Raw genomic sequence first — 18,721 nt, 5'->3', positions numbered from 1 at the left:
GTCAGACTAATGTTCTAGATTTTAAGAGAGCTGACTTTAACAAACTAAGAGATGTAATAGGAAGGACTCCATTGATGGAAACCCTAAAGGAAAAAACAGTTCAGGATGCTTGGGAAACCCTGAAAGGAGAGATAATAAAAAAGCCCAAACCAAAACAATACCACAGAGAAAGAAAAACAAGAGACGTCTGACAAGACTGGAGTGGATGCACACAGAGCTCTCTGACAAACTAAGGGACCAAAAGGATAAGTATAAAAAACTGAGAAAGGGGCTCATAACTAGAACAGAATACCAGCAAATAGCTTGAATCTGCAAGGATGGAATTAGGAAGGCTAGGCTCAGAATGAGCTAAGACTTGCAACAAATGCCAAAAAAATAACAACAAAAAATTTTCTTTCAGCATGTAAGGAACAAGAGGAAAGTCAAGGAAATAGTTGGTCCACTACTGGGAGAAGATGACAAGAAGGTGGCAGGCAACAGGGAGAAAGCAGAACTACTTAATTCTTTTCCCCCCATCTGTATTTATGCAAAAGGAAAACTTGGTCCACCCTATCAAACGCAGCACTGTGGGAGACAGGAGAGGGAAGCAGGTCAAAATAGATAAGGAAGCAGTAAAAGAACACCTAGCTGCTTTGAATGAGTTCAGGTCTCCTGGACCGGATGGTTTATATCCCAGGGTACTAAAAGAAGTGGAAGATGTGATTTTGGAACCACTGAATGACATCTTTGAGAGGTCCTGGAGAATGGGCAAACTGCCAGAGGACTGGAAAAGAGCTATTGTGTTTCCAGTCTTCAAAAAGGGGAAAAAAGTGGATCCAAGAAACTAGAGACCAATCAGCTTGACATCAATACCTGGGAAAATCCTGGGAAAAATGATCAAGCAGCAGATTTGTGAGCACCTAGAAAATAACGAGGTGATTACTTGAAGCCAGCATGGGTTTGTTAAGAACAGGTCATGCCAAACAAATCTTATTGCTGTCTTTGATAAAGTGACTAAATTAGTGGACCAAGGAAACCACAGTGAATATAGTATATTTAGACTTCAGTAAGGCATTTGATAAGGTAGACCACAACCTACTTTTGCATAAGATAGAACAGAGTGGGATAGACAGTGCAACCACCAGATGATTTGCAGCTGGCTGACCAACTGCACTCAATGGAACCACATCTGTGTGGAGGGAAGTGTGCAGTGGAGTCCCTCAAGGTTCTGTCTTAGGCCCAGTGCTCTTCAACCTCTTCATAAATGACCTGGATGAGGGGATTGAAGGAGCACTCATCAAATTTGTTGATGACACAATGCTGAGGGGAATTGCTAATATTTGGAAGAGAGACTCAACACTCAGAAAGATCTAGACAGACTTGAACATTGGGCCCTATCGAATGACTCAGTTCAGTGGCAGGCAAAGTAAGGTCCTGCACATACCAGATGCACAGGTACAGGATAGGTGGTACCTGGCTTGACAGTAGTACCTGTGAGAGGTGGCATGGTGGACCACCACCTAAGTCAGCAGTATGGTGCAGCTGCCAAGAAAGCCAACACAGTCCTAGGCTGCATCAATATAGCATCAAGATCATGGAAAGTGTTAGTACCACTCTATAATATGCTGGTGAGGCTGTTCTTGGAGTGCTGTGTCCAGTTCTGGTCACCAGAATACAAAAAAGATGCTGAGACCCTGGAAGGGGTGCAGAGAAGAGCAACAAAGATGATAAGGGGACTGGAGGCTAAAGCCTGTGAAGAACAACTAAAAAAACTAGGTATGTTTAGCTTAATGAAGAGAAGACTGAGGGGATACATGATAGCAGTCTCCCAATATCTGAAGGGTTGCCACAAGGAAGAGGGCATCGATTTATTCTCCATTGCACCTGAGGGTAGGACAAGAACCAATGGGTGGAAACTCATCAGAGGGAAATCCAACCTGGAAATAAGGAGGAATTTCCTGATGGTGAGAGCTGTTAAGCAGTGGAACAGCTTGCCTACCGATGTTGTGGTTGCTCCATCGCTGGAGGTTTTCAAGAAAAGATTGGATAACCATCTGTCTGGGATAGTATAAGGATGGTATGAGGTCTCCTCCCTTGGGCAGGGGGTTGGACTAGAAGACCTCCAAGGTCCCTTCCAGCCCTACAATGATACTATGATTCTATGATATATAATTGTAATTATTTGGTACACAGTACCTTCATAACAGGGTCAAACTAATTAAGGGGAATGTGTAATTTATTTATTATTTTATGTATTTATTATAAAAAGTAAAAGTTCCCCTTGACAATTTTTGTCCAGTCGTGTTCGACTCCAGGGGGCGGTGCTCATCCCCGTTTCCAAGCCACTGAGCCAGCGTTTTGTCCGAAGACAATCTTCCGTGGTCACATGGCCAGTGCGACTTAGACACGGAACGCTGTTACCTTCCCACCGAGGTGGTCCCTATTGATCTACTTGCATTTCCATGCTTTCGAACCACTAGGTTGGCGGGAGATGGGACAAGCGACAGGAGCGCACTCCGTCGCGTGGATTTGATCTTACGACTGCTGGTCTTCTGACCCTGCAGCACAGGCTTCTGCGGTTTAGCCCACAGCGCCACCACATCCCTTAATTTGGATGTGAAGCAATGGGGATGTTTGCAATCAATCAATCAATCAAGCAAGCAAACAAACAAGCAAGCAAACAAAAATCTTTCCCATGCTACTTACTTTTGTGCCTTTTCCCTCTTGGCAGTAATGGGGACTGGGCTCAGAGGCTGGGTGCAAGCAAGAAGGCAACTGTATGAAAGACATGATGTGCTGTTGTTGATGTGTTTCCTTGAGGACTTCTCAAAATTTGGAGTTGGGTTGATCGTAAGCAATTTATCGTGCCTGAAATTGGAAGGATTGACTTGTGACACCGTGAGAGCTAAAATCTATACATCACGTCACCTATGGAACTATCTTGCAAAGACTGTGGCAAAGAATGCGGGAAATCAATATAAATGTAGGTAATCAATATAAAATTATATCAGCAATTGTCAGCTGATTATGATAAACTTTCACTCCTTCTGGTAAATCTGTCATATTAATATTTAATACAATGGGACTCAGTGTGATGTAGTAGTTAGACTGGGACTTAAGTGATTTAAGGCATAGATTCAAGACCCCACTGAGACATGGTACTCACTGAGTGACCAATAGCCAGTCTCTCTCGTGACCTGCCTCTTAGGGTTGTTGTGAGGATAAAGTGGGTAGCTATGCGTGTACCTTGGAATGCACTGGAGAAAGGCAGGATATATATGTGACAGAATGTGGGAGTGACTGACTGAATTAATGATTCCTACTGACATCCTATTATATTCTGCCTGGGCTTCACTGATTTATTCTCAGTTAATTTATATTGTTAGGTTTCTTTCACCATAAAATCTTTGGCTTGAGACCTATACCCAACAGATGCTTAATTTACCCATCTGCGCAGAGGAAACAGTTCACAAGGGAAGGATTTTATTGCACAATTAACATAGAAGTAAATCACTACTCATTCAAAATAGTGGTTGTGTGAACACAGTCTCATGGCCAGATTGAAGGCACCCCTGGACTGTGCAGTTTGTCTACACAAGCTGGCTCGTCTTCCATGAGGCATAGAGGAGAATCAAATTTCTAACCTCTGGCCCTGCAGCCAGAAATCTAATACTTAATGTTCATCGCAAATCAGAACTATTTTTGAAATTTAAAGAATTGTGGGATGGGGTGGAAGAGTGGGATCAAGACTATGGTTTAACCCTTCTGCAGTCCTGACAAAAATCTCCCTATAGTATTCCTGCTGTAACTAGTCCTAGAAAATAGAAACCTTTGCTTTCACCACTGTTATATTGAACAAAATATCTCTCTGCTTCCTACGTCTGAGATGCCACAGAAGCAGAGAAAATGGATATGAAGCCTATTAGCAGCTGTGAGATGAGCCAATGAACTACAGATTCTCATGAGTCAGCCGTCAGTGGAACTGCCTGTTTTCAAGCAGTAAGAGACAACAAACTGCCAGCCTCATTGGTGCTTGAGGGATTTCAGTGTTCTCAAAAATCTGAGGCAAAATAGTACTTTAACCATGAGATATTTTTAAACGCTTAATCAAGCAGTTAAGTAAAGATCACCCACAAGAGTCAAAATTCTATCATGGCCAAATAACAGGCAATCCAAGAAGGGTCAAAATTCTGTGTGAGGGGGGTTGCCGGGGCAACCAAAGAATTCTCTGAGGGCAGTTAAAACTGTCAGTTGGAAATAAGCTGCACTGGGCCAGATGAGGGCAGTCACAAGGGCTGTAGTTTGGTTCCTGACAAACAAATGACTTGGTTTGGGTGTTTTCTTGCTTCTTTACACCTGTCAATACATTTGTGGAAGGTGGGAATATCTTCAGAAATATCTGTAGTGGCTCAAAGAAGAGAAGAAGTCAACAAAAATGTCATGAACTGCTGGAAGAGGCTTGACCATTGAAGGAAAAATTAGTCTAAATGTTCCTTTGCCATCAGTGGAGTCCCTCAGTTGGACTCTGGTTAGAATGGCCTTGTATCACTTTGGGTTGGCATGCTTCCTTAGCAGCTTGTGTTAATGGGAAAGGCTTTTGAGCCAGGTGAAAAAGATAGCTGGAATTAGGAGAATTCCAAGATTTTTCAGCACCTGGAGTGGCGGTAAAACACATTCTGAGTGCATACAACATAGTCTCTCTTGAAGACATATGTAATAAAAGATCTGATGGACCATAAAAGTGCTTCTAAAAGAGTTGACACCTCAAGGAACCGTTGTATGTGCCTTCACATTTGCTCTGCCTGCAGTCTACTTGAATCATTTCCTAAAGTTAAGGTAGGGTTGAGAAATTAATCAGCTTTTATTACCTTTTTTTTGTTTGGTCTGCTTTATGAAAATGAAAACAAAATTAAAACTTAAAATGTTTTAAATAATTGCATGAAAAAGAAACATGCTAGAGTTTTCTGAAGATAGCTGGAAGGAGGAGGAATGGTATGAAAATTAGAAATGTCTTGGAAAAGCTGAGACATATGGTAACCTTAAAAACATACCTCAGAAATCCTAATTGTACTGTCAAAACAAGACTTGCAAGCCTTCTGCACTGATTAATTCTTGGCTTTCTGCATAAAATTGAACTTCTATCACTTAGGTGAAAAACAATCTGAAATTATCAAATATGTTTGCCTACTTTTAGAATATCTTAATCACTCTGATTCAGAACTAATGTGATTCTGGGCTATAATCTCAGAAGTAGTCATCACAGACCTGTTTTAAAGTACAGTTTTTTTCTTCATTGGTGGCATATAGCCAGGAAACTAAAGTGTTTTGGAATAAAGGTAAGTAATATTTTGTTCTTTTATTCAAGCCTGGTTAGGTAAGGCCTTTGTGTCAGGTCCCTCTGGGTGCAAGCAGCAGCCCTCAATAGCATGAGCAGCAAACTAGATAATTGCTTTGTTGGTTCCCATCCAATAATAATTTGTTTCCTGGGAGCAACTTCAAAGCTTAATCCTAAACTTAAATCCTCCTTTTCTTGTTGGAATTTTGATTTAGTTTTCAATGCTCTGATGAAGCCTTCACAGAAGAATTCAAGGCAGTTTTGAAAAGTGGAAAAATCATTTATTGCTGATGGCTAAGTGTTATGAAATAAGAGTAAGTGAAATACAACTATCTTAGCGAGTAATATAAATAAAAGAACGCAAATATTTATCTTTCTTGAAAGCCTTCTAGTCTAATTACTGTAGTTAAGGTTGTAACTGTACCTAAACTGTCCTTGGTAAAGTAGTTCATGGGGATTCAAATACTTAAGGTTTGTAATCACTTAGACAATTTGCAGGTGTGATAGACTCCTGGACTTAATTCAATTTACAGGAAATGCAGTGGCCTTGGTAGCCAGATGGATGGTATAAAAATCAATCAATCAATCAATCAATCAAACAAACAAACACACACACAAACTACAAAACACAAAACAAACAAACAAACACTCAGCTCATATTTAGAAGCTGACAGGATGTCAGCCTTGGAGCAACACCATTTCCTCTCAGAGTAAGAGCAGTATACCTGAGTAATCAGACCTGTTTATTATTATTTATTTTATTTTATTTATTTTATTTATACCCCGCCCATCTGGCCTAAAAGGCCATTCTAAATGAAGCTCAGTTTTACCTCTCCCTGAAACAAATGCAAGACAAAACATGCTAAATGGTAACACTCAAAAGTAGAAAAAGTTTGTACTGAGACAAATACACAGCCTTTGTCACTTAAAGGAGCATAATTTGTGAATGTAGAGCTAAGCATTTTGTTATGTGATCTTTCCAAGCCCTGAATTCATATCCCTATTAAGGCATGAATCTTATGGGACAGTCTTTAGAAAAACAGTTCTTATCTATCCACCTGTCAAGATCATCTTGAATCTGAACCTGGAGCCTATAACTCCCACCTGACACTGTGATGTGGGGAAGGATCAGTACATTCCTCCACAGGCTCCTGCACAATTACAGTATCATCATCACTTTACCAGGCAAACTGTAGATTAAGCCTTCCAGAATATACTGTAGATTAATCCTTTATTTGTTCTGGCTACTTATGCTTACAGGCCAGACCTACCATGCTTCCCCGAAAATAAGATAGGGTCTTATATTAATTTTTGCTCCAAAAACACATTAGGGCTTATTTTCAGGGGATGCTTTATTTTTTTCATGTACAATCTACGTTTATTCAAATACAGTCATGCCATCTTCTTCTGGTTGTTGCACAATGGTGGAAGGCGGGCTTCACTTAACTAGGGCTTATTTTTGGGGTAAGGCTTATATTACAAGCATCCTGAAAATTCATACTACGGCTTATTTTCAGGATAGGTCTCATTTTCAGGAAAACAGGGTAGGTCTCTAGCTTGGTAACAGTCAGGTTTTTTATCCTTTCTATGTGACTCTTTGAAGTCAGCCTGATAATTCTGTGGTCTGCCTGCCTGCTAGCTCTCATCTTTATTATTCACTTGCTTGCTTGCTGTTTCCTTATATCCCTGTTTCAGTCCACTTTTAAGGACTTGATTTTGGCCTCAACTTGAAATGAACTCTGTTTGCAATAATTTCCTTGTCTTATCTTTAGTTCTGTTTCTTAAGCTTTGATTAGCTCCAACTGAACTCTGATTCTACTCTTTCTGGCATCTACTTTTTCAGCCCTCTGCTTCTTTTTCTTTTGCAGGTTGATTGGCTGTTTATGGCCCAGCATTTACATCTGCCTCCCAGGGGATGTTTCAGGTTAAAAAGGAATAGCTATCTTGAACTTTTTAGATGTTTCCCATATTCTCTCTCTCTCTCTCTCTCTCCCTCCCCCTCAAGATCTTTTGTTTGATTAAAATTAAATCAACTGTAGGTGGCAGTAATAGCACCTCTGGCCCTGCTTCGACATTAAATTTATTTTATTTTTATTTATTTATTTATTTATTTATTCTATTTATACCCCACCTATCTAGTCATTTCGACCACTCTAGATGAAGTAATCTTTAAGATGATAGGTAGACTACAAATGTGAGATACATTCAATCTGAATGCCCCTTGGGTGTATACCCTCTTCTCAGAGATATTAAATTTTAAAAATGGTTTTACTTCACTTTGTTTATGCCAACATTTTTTTTCAAACAAGAAATCTTATATACCGCCTCAGTTACTTTCTTAAAATGAGTTTCCTTCTGCATTACATGCTAAGATTCTTCAGTGCAATCCCAAACACACCCATGTAGATGTAAATTATGGAGTTCAGTGGGGCCTGTTTTCAAGAGAGTATATGTGATGTAATGGGTTTTGACTTTGCAGTTTTTCCTTGAAGGTGGGCATTTTCCTTGAAAAGTGGGCATTGAGATCCATGTACTGAATTACACTGCATCCTTCCCTGATTCAGCAAGCTGAATCTTTGGTAGATGGTTCATGATCAAACACTGCAAAATAGAATAATTATTAGAATACTGGAGATGGACATCTAGATGGAATGTAGTGAGTAACAATAGGATGAAAGAGGAACCAGTACTGCAGCTCAAAGAAAATATAATTGACAAATACAAGATGCATAATAAGCTACTTCTAAATAATGAGCTATTAGAAAATATTCTCCATCTGAGTGTTAAGTATAAAAAAAGAAAACAAGATGCTCTTTCATTGGTATAATTTTCTGTTCCTTTAAAAAACAGACAAAAATCTGTTAAAGTATGCAGATTTCAAAACAGCCATAGGACTGTACCAAAGAAATGTGTTTTCCACATATCAGTGTTTTTATACAAAAAACAAAACAAAACAAAAAGTCTTGTGGAGTTTTAATGGCTAATAGATTTCATTTGGCATAGGTTTTCATGACTGCAGCCCACTGTAGCTATTCTTGGGAACACAGCAAGTAATGCAGTTTCTCACCTAATAACGGGATCTTCAGGCAGCTCTGTAAGTCTGAAGACACTTGGTGTGTTTACAAGTGTTTCTTCAAAAAACACAAACTGATAGCTTATATAGGTGTTACCCTCCCCCCATAAAGCATGATCTTTTCTATTACAAATGTATATACATGCAAGATTTGTATTGAGAATGTATATAGTAACTTAGAAGGCCTTCTGTTCTACCTGTTGGAAAATAAATGGCAAGATCATCTTTAAGAGACTGCAAAATTTCATGATACCCTTTAAAACAATTTTTGATATGCGTGTGTCGAGAAATAATAGTTTCATATCCCTTAAAGCTTAGTCTGAGAAAGCTGACCATGGATAACATTGACCTACTGAGTTTTAAGGTCATCATGGGAGATCTTTCTCTTAGTTCCACCACTCTTACAGGTACACTTGGTAGGCACACAGGAGAGGACCTTTTCTGTCACTGCTCCTAGACTCTGGAACACAGGAGTCCAGGTGCTGTCTTTGCTCTCCTTCCATAAGCCGGTGAAGACCCTTTTCTTCAGGCAGGTTTTCCCTTAAGTGACTGACTGTCTAGAAGAAAATAAATGGGATGGTTTATATTTTGTTGCTTCTAAATCTGTTTTTCATAATGTACTTACCTAACATTTTTAATATAATGTAATTAATTCTTCTTTAATATTTGATTAATTTTCTGTTTTTGGCTTTTAAAATTGTGTTTTTAGTGATGTAAGCCGCTGTGGGTCCTTTTTTAGGAGAAACGTGGGGCAAAATATTTTAAACAAACAAATAAACAGATTAAATATTTATCTGAGACTTGATTTGCATCATTTATAATTTTAGGCCATGGTGAGTAGCAGAAGGTTATGTGGTCTTTTAAAAACTTTTATAATTTTATGCTTTATTCAGAAACAGAAAAATACACAGATTTGTACTTGGTAGTGCTGAAAAATGAAAAGGAAGCGAAACACGAATGGATTAAGTCAGTCTTTAATATTAGAATTTGGAATATGCTCTAGCACTCTGGAAAATTATCTGTATAAACCTGCTCAAGGATTTTCAGTCAGTTTTCTTATGAAAAATGAATATCTCTTGTTAGCACAGAGATGTTTCAAGATATATCATAACTTTGATTCACTATGGCAACTCTTACATAGCTATGTTTAACTTGCTGTAGTTCATTCATTGTGGGTAGTTAAATGACAATATGTTCCTTTTTTTTAAAATTAACAAGATGCTTTTTATTGGGTTGTCATATAAATAGAAAACATGACGAACAAGTAGACTCTATTGGACCAATATCCCAAACTGCTCTGTTGGCAAGTACGGATTCACGTTGGAGCACCAGCAGCACACCATAGTACTCATTTCAACTGCTTTATGCTGGTATTGTAACTCTCCTGAGCCCTATCTAGGATCCACACCTTAATGTGGTAAGGGGGTTTGAGTGTATCAGGGAAGCCAAGAGTAATGCCATCAAGAGGCTAAATTCCATTATGAAATGGAAATGACAAACTCAGAAGAAATGGAATGGCTCCAATACTGAGGCAAGATGTAGCACAGGCAGTTGAGGTTATAATGCAAAGTCTGAATAATAATATTTGCTGAAACACCAGGAAAAGTTTATGGTACTCTTAATATCCAACATTAGAATAATGCTAAAGAAGAATGCTAAAATAATCCTAGTGCCAAAGTATAATTTAAACAACATTTCTGATGAATTTAAAGTACATTTAAGAACAGATTTCCATTTTTAAACTCAATTTATCAAGAACCAGAAGAACTGTGTATTAAAACCAAAGATATTATTTGGGAAGCATGCAAAAAGACGATTCTTGTAGCAAAAAGTAAAGAAAAATCTGGATGGTTGTTATGGAAGCAAGACTTTAAACTGTTAAGGACAAATGAAAAGCAAAAAGTAAAAGATAACAGAAGTAAAGTTAGAATCCAAATACAGCTGTTCAATGACTGTCACATTGAGACCAAAAACCCTATTATAATAACCAGTGCAAAGGAATAGAATAGAAGAACAAAAGAGGAACAATAAGAGATCTGTTTCAGAAGAGACAAAAAATCAAAAGGAATTTTAAACCTAGATTAGGAATGTGGGATGACCAACAGGGAAGCACATAATTTGACCAAGAGAAAATGAAGACAGGATACTGGAAGCAGTATCCTGAATATTTATGCAGAAGAGAGAAAAGGATGTCAGATTTCTTTGAAAAGGGCTATTTCTCTACTTTCCCATAGAAACAAAGTGATGTTCAAAGTGTTGCAACAAATGCTTTTACCTTTTATGGACTGAGAAATGCCTCATGTTCAAACTGGATTTTGAAAGAGAAGACGGACTTGAGATCATGTTGGTATTATCCACTGGTTACTGGAATGCACCAAAGAGTTTAAGAAGAAGGTTAGTCTATGCAGCGGTCTCCAAACTATGGACCACAGGCCACATCTGCGCTACCTTGCTGTTTTATCCAGTTCATTCCCTTCAGCCTGTGTGTGCGTGTGCGTGTGCGTGTGCGTGTGTGTGTGCATGGAGGGGTACACGGGCATGCATCCTGGGGCGTGTGCACATGCGTGCATGCGCACACATGTTCCTTTGGCCCTAAAAATGTGGAAAATATACATTGTGGCCCTCGTGCTCAAAAGTTTGGAGACCCCTGCTTTAGAGATCTCAGCAAAATGCATGACTATATAAATCATGAGATGTATTCACGAAGGCTTTCAAAGGCAGGATCTAATGGTTGTTGTGGGTTTTTCGGGCTCTTTGGCTGTGTTCTGAAGGTTGTTCTTCCTAACGTTTCGCCAGTCTCTGTGGCCGGCATCTTCAGAGGACAGCACTCTGTGCTATGGTGTAGTTGGCTTGGGAGTGGTATATTTATGGCTGTGAGATGGGCTTTTGTCTTTTTCTGTAGATGGGTGATTAGTGTGTCTTGTTGTGGGTGTATTGTTGTGATAAGGAGAGATTATCTGTCACTCTGATTGATGGGTGTCATTAGCTGGTCTTTTGTGTGTAGTGATCCCCGGTCCTTGTGGCTGGGTAGAGTTCGTTGACCTTTTGCATGCTATATTTTTCAGATCTGGGAGCCAAGTTTTGTTGAGTTTCAAACTTTCCTCTTTTTTGTTGAAGTTCTGCTGGTGCTTGTGGATTTCAGTGGCTTCCCTGTGCAGTCTGCCGTGATGATTGCTGGTATTATCCAGTATTTCAGTATTTTGAAATAGAACTTCATGTCCAGCTTGTTTTAGGGCATGTTCAGCTACTGCAGATTTTTCTGGTTGTTTTAGTCTGCAGTGTCTCTCATGTTCTTTGATTCTGGTGTGGATACTTCATTTTGTGGTTCCAATATATACCTGGCCACAACTGCAGGGTATCCGGTATACTCCTGCAGTGGTGAGGGGGACCCTTCTGTCCTTTGCTGACTGTAGCATTTGTTGTATTTTTGTAGTGGGCTTGAATACTATTTGTAGGTTGTGTTTTTTCAAAAGTTTCCCCATGCGGTCCGTGGCCCCTTTGATGTATGGCAGAAATACTTTATTTGTGGGTGGCTGTTTTTCTTCTTCAGTTCAGTGTTGTTTTCTTGGTTTGATGGCTCTTGTGATTTCATTTTTGGAGTAACCATTTGCCTGTAGGGCCCAATTCAGATGGTTAAGTTCAGTGCTGAGAAACTGAGCTTCACAATCATGAGAACTTATGAGTAATACTGGAAGAAATGGGTGTGCCTCAGCATTTGATTGTTATGATGTGTAACATGCATTTTGCACAAGAATACAAAGAGATAAAATGGTTTCCCGTAGGTAAAGGTGTCAGACAAGGGTGCATTTTACCCTCTTATTTGTTTAATCTGTATGTGGAACATACGTACATGAAAAGGTACACTAGCTTTGGATGAAGAGTGAAAATTAGTTGAAGACATATCAATAATTTAAGATAAGCAGATAACACTATCTTACTGGCAGAAAGCAGCAACGGTGTGAACAATATTCCGAAAGAAGAGAAAAAAGAAAGTGCCAAAGGAGGACTGCAGTTGAATATTAAGGAGATAAAAATTATTACTACAGAAGAACTACACAAGTTTAAGGTTGACAATGAAGAAACTGATATAGTGAAAGATTTTGTATGTAGATTTTGTTAAACCATCAGTACCAATAGAGACCGAAGCAAAGGAATGAGAAGATTGAGACTGGGAGGGGCAACAAAGAAGGAATTAGAAAAGATCATCAAGTGTAAATGGAGACCAAGATCAAGATCATCCACCCTCTTCTACTCCTGATCACTGTGTAGGGGTGTGAAAATCTATATTATGTTGTAAGCCGCCCAGAGTGGTACAATACACCAGATGGGAGGGATATAAATCGAATAAAATAAATAAATAAATAAATAAATAAATAAATAAATAAATAAATAAATAAATAAATAAATAAATAAATAAATAAATAAATAAATAAATAAATAAATAAATAAAAAAAATTAGACGGTGCTGAAGATTGATAGGAAAAATTTGACTCATTTGAAATATAGTGCTGGAGGGGAGCTTTGTGGATATCCTGGACTGCCAGAAAGATAACAAGTGGATCCTAGAGTAAATCAAGCCTGAACTATCTCTGCAGACAAAAATGACAAAACTGAAACAATCATATTTTGGGCGCATAATGAGAAGGCAAGATTCTCTGGAAAAGACGATAATGCTAGGAAAAGTTGAAGGCAGCAAGAAAAGAGGAAGACAAAATATGAGATGGATTGACTTCTTAAAAGACCCACAAGCTTGAATTGAAGACAGGACATTTTTTAAATCACTCATTCATAGGGTTGCCATAAGTTGCAGGTGACTTTATGGCATGTAACAACACCAAAGATGATGACGACAAAACAACAACAACTCACCCTAAATACTGTGCTATAGTAGTGGCTTGCAGGCCCTATCAAAGCCTGGAAGACTTTAAAAGGGGGGGAGGCGCTAAGGAATATTCATGTAGAATAACAGTATCAGAGGCTACTAGTCATGACCGTTGTGTATAAGCTTCGCTATGGGGAACAGAATGTTTCTCACAGCTTGTTGCTGGGGAAATGGACTAAGAGGTTGCTGAGACATGTATATCTTGTTTGTGGGCTTTTCACAGGCATCTAGACAGCCACTGTATGATCAGAATAGCAGACTCTTCTCTCTTCCATGCTGAGACCTACAAATAACTAAAAGGGACCTCTTAAGTCCTTAAACTCTGTGAGTTTTCCCAGCTGCTCTATAGCTTGCCTTTTTTCAATCCAAGCTGAACTGCTGGAATCTATTGAGAATATTCAGTTCACCCTGAAATGTGACATGCCTATAACACCCGGTTTTACAGCAGTATGGCCTTACTATTTAAGTCCATAATAATTCTAACTAAAACAATATCTAGCCCAGGGGTCAGGGAACTTTTTAACCTTTTACCCCCCCCCCAAAATTTATATACGCCAACATTACCCCTTTGATTTGAAAGGAAGGAAATCATACATTATTTGAATTTAAAATCTTATTGAATCTACACAGGCTGTGTACCGAACTAGCAGGATATATCATCAGTATCAATGGCTGCCAGGCTATGTACTGAACTAGCAGGATGCACCAAATTTAATAAAGATGTGCACTATTTTTGCAGGAACACATTGCACACCAGCCATGGGGTGGAATAGGGAGTAGTAAGGTGTCCGACATGCCTAACAAGTTGCATTAATTTTTTGCTAGCTCACAGAGGATTTCATCATCATCAATGGCTGCCAGAGTGGTGCTAGCAATTGACGTGTTTGCTAGAGACAGCCAAGGCAGAGTTGGAGGGGGGGGGGCTACCACTTTAATCATTCTGTGTGTGGTATGCAAAAAGGAACAAACTAGGTGAAAGGTCATGTCACCCACCCTGGTGCCACAGCCCAACATCAAAAGACTGGTGTACTATCTTTTTTTTATCATCATCAATGGAAAACTCAACAGTGGCCAGAGGATTGGAAACAATCAGTCTACATCCCAATCCCAAAGAAGGGCAGTGCCAAAGAATCCTCCAACTACCGTACAACTGCACTCATTTCACACGCTAGCAAGGTTATGCTCAAAATCCTACAAGGTAGGCTTCAGCAGTATGTGGACTGAGAACTCCCAGAAATACAAGCTGGATTCCGAAGGGGCAGAGGAACTAGAGACCAAATTGCTAACATGCGCTGGATTATGGAGAAAGCCAGAGAGTTCCACAAAAACATCTACTTCTGCTTCATTGACTACGCAAAAGCATGGCAGAAAGTGATGAGGAATTGAAGAACCTCTTAATGAGGGTGAAAGAGGAGAGTGCAAAAAATGGTCTGAAGCTGAACATCAAAAAAACTAAGATCATGGCCACTGGTCCCATCACCTCCTGGCAAACAGAAGGGGAAGATATGAAGGCAGTGACAGATTTTACCTTCTTGGGCTCCATGATCACTGCAGATGGTGACAGCAGCCACAAAATTAAAAGATGCCTGCTTCTTGAGAGGAAAGTGATGATGGACCTAGCATGACTTGTCAGAAAGATAAGTAAAGCAAATTAAGTGTGGACTTTCACTACAAGCTAAAATAACCAAATGAAGGGTACTTGACTATAGTGGCATCATAAGAAGATGAGCTCACTGGAAAAGGCAGCAATGCAGGAAAAAGTACAATGCAGTAGGAAAAGAGGAAGACTGCACTTGAGATGGATTGACTCAATAAAGAAACCCACAGTCTTTTGTTTGGTGCTGCAGTCAAAGTAGGACCAGGAGCAGAAAGACTGGGATTCAGATTTTGGGAATAAACTATGATACTCTTGTCTGCTTCAGGGATGAGAAAAAGAGAAATGTGATTGCTACAGAATCTGCAGAGCTAAATGCAGTGGAGATTAAATTTTGCAAGGTTTCTTTTTTCATGGGTTTATGAAAGTCAAGTCTCTCTGTCTCTCTCTCTCTATCTTTCTCTCTCTCTCTCACACACACAAATTCTTCTTCCCTCTGTTTTTAACAATTAGTTGCTTCAGTTCAGTATGTACATTTCCTCTCATTACATTTAAACAAGCTTGATGAAGCCACCCTTCCCCCCTTAATTCAAGCCTTCTGCTTGCCTCTGTTCCTTTTTTCAGTTTTGAGTGAATCTCTCTCTCTCTCTCTCATACACACATACACTCACCCACCCACCAACCCTCCCTCCCTCCATTTTCTACATACATTTAAACAAGCCTGATGAAGCCACCCTCTCCCCCTCAATTCAAGCCTTCTGTCCTGTTTGCCTATTCCTTTTTTCAGTTTTGAGCCAGTCTTTCTCATATACACACACTCCCTCCCTCCATTTTCTACATATATTTAAACAAGCTGATGAAGCCACCCGTCACTCTCTTGCACCTTCCTTCCCTCCTTAATTGCAGCTTTCCCTCATCCTGCTTGCAGTCAACTCTGGTGGAAGCAGTCATTCACAAGCCGAATTGACTGACTGGGGCTGTATTACAGCTGTAACCAGTCAAGCAGCCTTATCTCCGATCTCTGAAAGAACGGATGTACAAGTGCTGCAACCAAAGAAGGTAGCAGGGAGAGGTAGCTTCCAGTTTGAGGTTCGGCTGCAGGGGGTGGGATTGGGGGTGGGGGTAGCACTCTGCTCATTACCCCCAGGATTTTCATTTTTATCCCATTTGGGGTAATTTATCCCTGTTCTCTGACTGATCTAGCCATTCCTCAATGAATTCTATAGACCCTGCCAACCTTACTGGAGCAGTTTCTCTTTTTCTGGACAGGGCTGGACTGTTGGGATTTTCTGAATGGAGTATCCCACTCTGAAATAGTACAGACTGAAAACACTTTAGGAGATGAGTGGGGATCTTGTGGCCCTCCAGATGTTGTTGTAGCCTATCATCCTAGCATGACCAACCTATAATCATGGATTATGGGAATTGTAGTTGAGTAGCACAGGAAAGACTGCATGTTCCTCACCCCTGCTCTAGCTGGAGAAAATTGAAGGGTAGTTGTCAACACATTGTGTTGTTACAAATGGCATGCTGGACTTCTTTTCAGTACAGCCTATGATAACAGCATGGGTTACATCAGCAATTAGGAACCAATGAATCATAGAAATTCTCTATCTCTTCTGTTTGGATAGCAAAATGTCCAGATTGATAGCACAAACATCTGGATCTACCCATTTTGTTTTGGTTGTATGTACTCTGCCCTTGACCAATTGTAGTGACTGTTCACTACTGGAATGCGGTCCCAAAGATCCTTCTGAAACTGGAATTTAGCCCTAGGCCAGAAAGAGACATTCACAGCCCTAGAATGTCATATAACTATACCAACTGCTGGAGAGGGTTAAAATAGTCCCTGGTTAATTTTATGTTCAGTATTTTATTGAAATTGCTTTGGGGTTCCTTCTGGATCAAAAATCAGTATTGTAAGTACAATAAATAATACATACATTCCAAGTACCACAGGCAGGGCAAAGTTACCCTAGTGCAAATGATATGGTGAATTTGCATTAATAGCTTTAGGCACTTTCGAGGCATAGTATAACAATATTGCTGCTTTGCAGTGTGTTATCCTGTCCGCAAAGTGTCTTTCTGTGCTTTGTTTCATATGTGTAGGATTATATAGGATGTATAGCCCAATCTAATGACAACCCCCCCAAACAAAATAAAACAAAACAAAATAAAACAAAACTAGATGGGACATAAATTATTCTCATGATGTTTTAGGTTTATTCATTTTAGATGTCCAGTTCACATTATAACCTGACTTTTCTGAAGGTCACTGACCTTCTGAAACCCATTACATGAAGTGTTGCCTCATGAGAAGCTCCAGAAATTATAGGTAGCTTTAGATCTCTTGCCTTTCTGTTTCTGTTAGCTGTGAAAAGACGTTTCTGACTTATAAAATTTGCATATCCTATATATTTTGATAGGGAGAAGATAGTACAGATTTAGGTGATTTGATATATAGGGCTGTGAAGAGATTTACTCCATCTGTCTTCAGTGGGCCATCTGCCTTGGACCTATGACCTGTGGCAAACTTCATGGAGCCCCAGCAACAGGATAGTCTGAAGGTGCAGAAAGCAGGAATGAGGTTCCAGGTGGGAGGATGGAGGCAAAGGGCTAATCAGCCAAACCTGAAGGGTGTGGTGGAGGATGGGCTGAATTGCTGGGACCCAGAATTGAAGGAAGAGGAGAAGAAAGATGAAAGAGAAGGTTTATCATCTTTATGGACTCAGAGGGAGAATACTGTGTGGAGGCAATGGAAGAACCTGTACCCATCTTTTGTGCCTTGGGGAGGACCATCCACTGAGGATGTGGAATCCCTGGATGAGGGATTTGGTCTGGTTCTGCCTGACAAGAGGAATATGATGTGGGGGAGGAGTGCTGCTGTTCACTCCTCCAAGGCCAATCTCATGGAGGTCAAGACACCCTTCTGCAGCTTGGGCTAAACCTTGACCCAAGAAGGTAGTGGCAGAGGAAGCGGCAGAAGGAGTGTCCATGGCAGAGCCTTTGAAGACAGGATGAAATTAGTGGATCTGAAAGTCTGTATCAGCCTGCTATTACTGACCCTTCTTGAAGGTCATCGGCTGGTTGGAGCCAATGCAGAGGACTAGACTCCAATCATGGGCTGGAGAATTTACCAACCCAGTTCATGGGTAGTGTCCAGTGACAATCAGTAATTATGATATTCAGCAGGTGATTTGGCCCTAGTAGGCTTAGTAGTTGTTTAGCAGATCTTAGCCATCAAATAAAGGCAGAGGTGCATAATCCAGATTGAGATGATCTCAGGACAAAGGATGAAATCTGTGCATACATGGACTTGTTCCAGGTTTTTGTCCTGCTTCTTATAGGGGGACAAAAGATGAACAAACTGTAATTGAAGATAGAGATAATTGTCAAATCCATTAAGTTTCAAGTATCTTTACAGGTATCTTACGTCAGATAAACGCATATCAGAAACAGGTGCATTTAAATAAAAGACAGTGTGATGTAGTGGTTAGAAGACTAGACTACAATTCTGGACACTTGGGTTCAAATTTCCACTTGGCCATGAAACTCCTTGGGTGAATTTGGGCCTGTCATATGCTGAAATTCTGTTGTGCAGCTATTCAAATTACCTAAATTTTAGAGATCAGTTGTAAGAAATCTACATAGGCCTTACCTATTGTATGCCAATTTACACAAATCAGAGGCTGACTTCAACGGCCATTTTACTTTACAATCTGCAATGAATTAGGCACAGATGAATTTGGATTAAAAGACTGTGAGTACATGATGCAAACCTTAGTGCATGGAAGGCCATTGCAGAATAATCTCTTTTTAGTGGTGAATCATCTTTTTTTTTATTCAAGCAAAAGGGTG

At 39.8% G+C, this 18,721-nt stretch overlaps 1 long non-coding RNA gene across 3 annotated transcripts in view; it reads right to left on the bottom strand.

Moving 5' to 3' along the window:
- Positions 1–18,721, bottom strand: part of LOC140707337 (uncharacterized) — a 47,467-nt gene that overhangs the window by 18,784 nt on the left and 9,962 nt on the right. For 2 of the 3 annotated variants that reach the window (XR_012087300.2, XR_013536669.1), the window contains 2 exons: positions 8,741–8,944; positions 2,686–2,847 (listed from right to left, as the gene is read on the bottom strand). This is a non-coding gene — a long non-coding RNA (uncharacterized LOC140707337). The remainder of the gene's footprint in view (positions 1–2,685; positions 2,848–8,740; positions 8,945–18,721) is intronic. The other variant, XR_013536670.1, reaches the window with a different exon arrangement.

The sequence above is a fragment of the Pogona vitticeps genome, chromosome 5 (assembly GCF_051106095.1).
Source record: "Pogona vitticeps strain Pit_001003342236 chromosome 5, PviZW2.1, whole genome shotgun sequence".
NCBI lineage: Eukaryota > Metazoa > Chordata > Lepidosauria > Squamata > Agamidae > Pogona > Pogona vitticeps.
The sequence above is the reverse complement of the archived record's forward strand: the minus strand, read 5'-3'. Positions and strand labels throughout refer to the sequence as shown.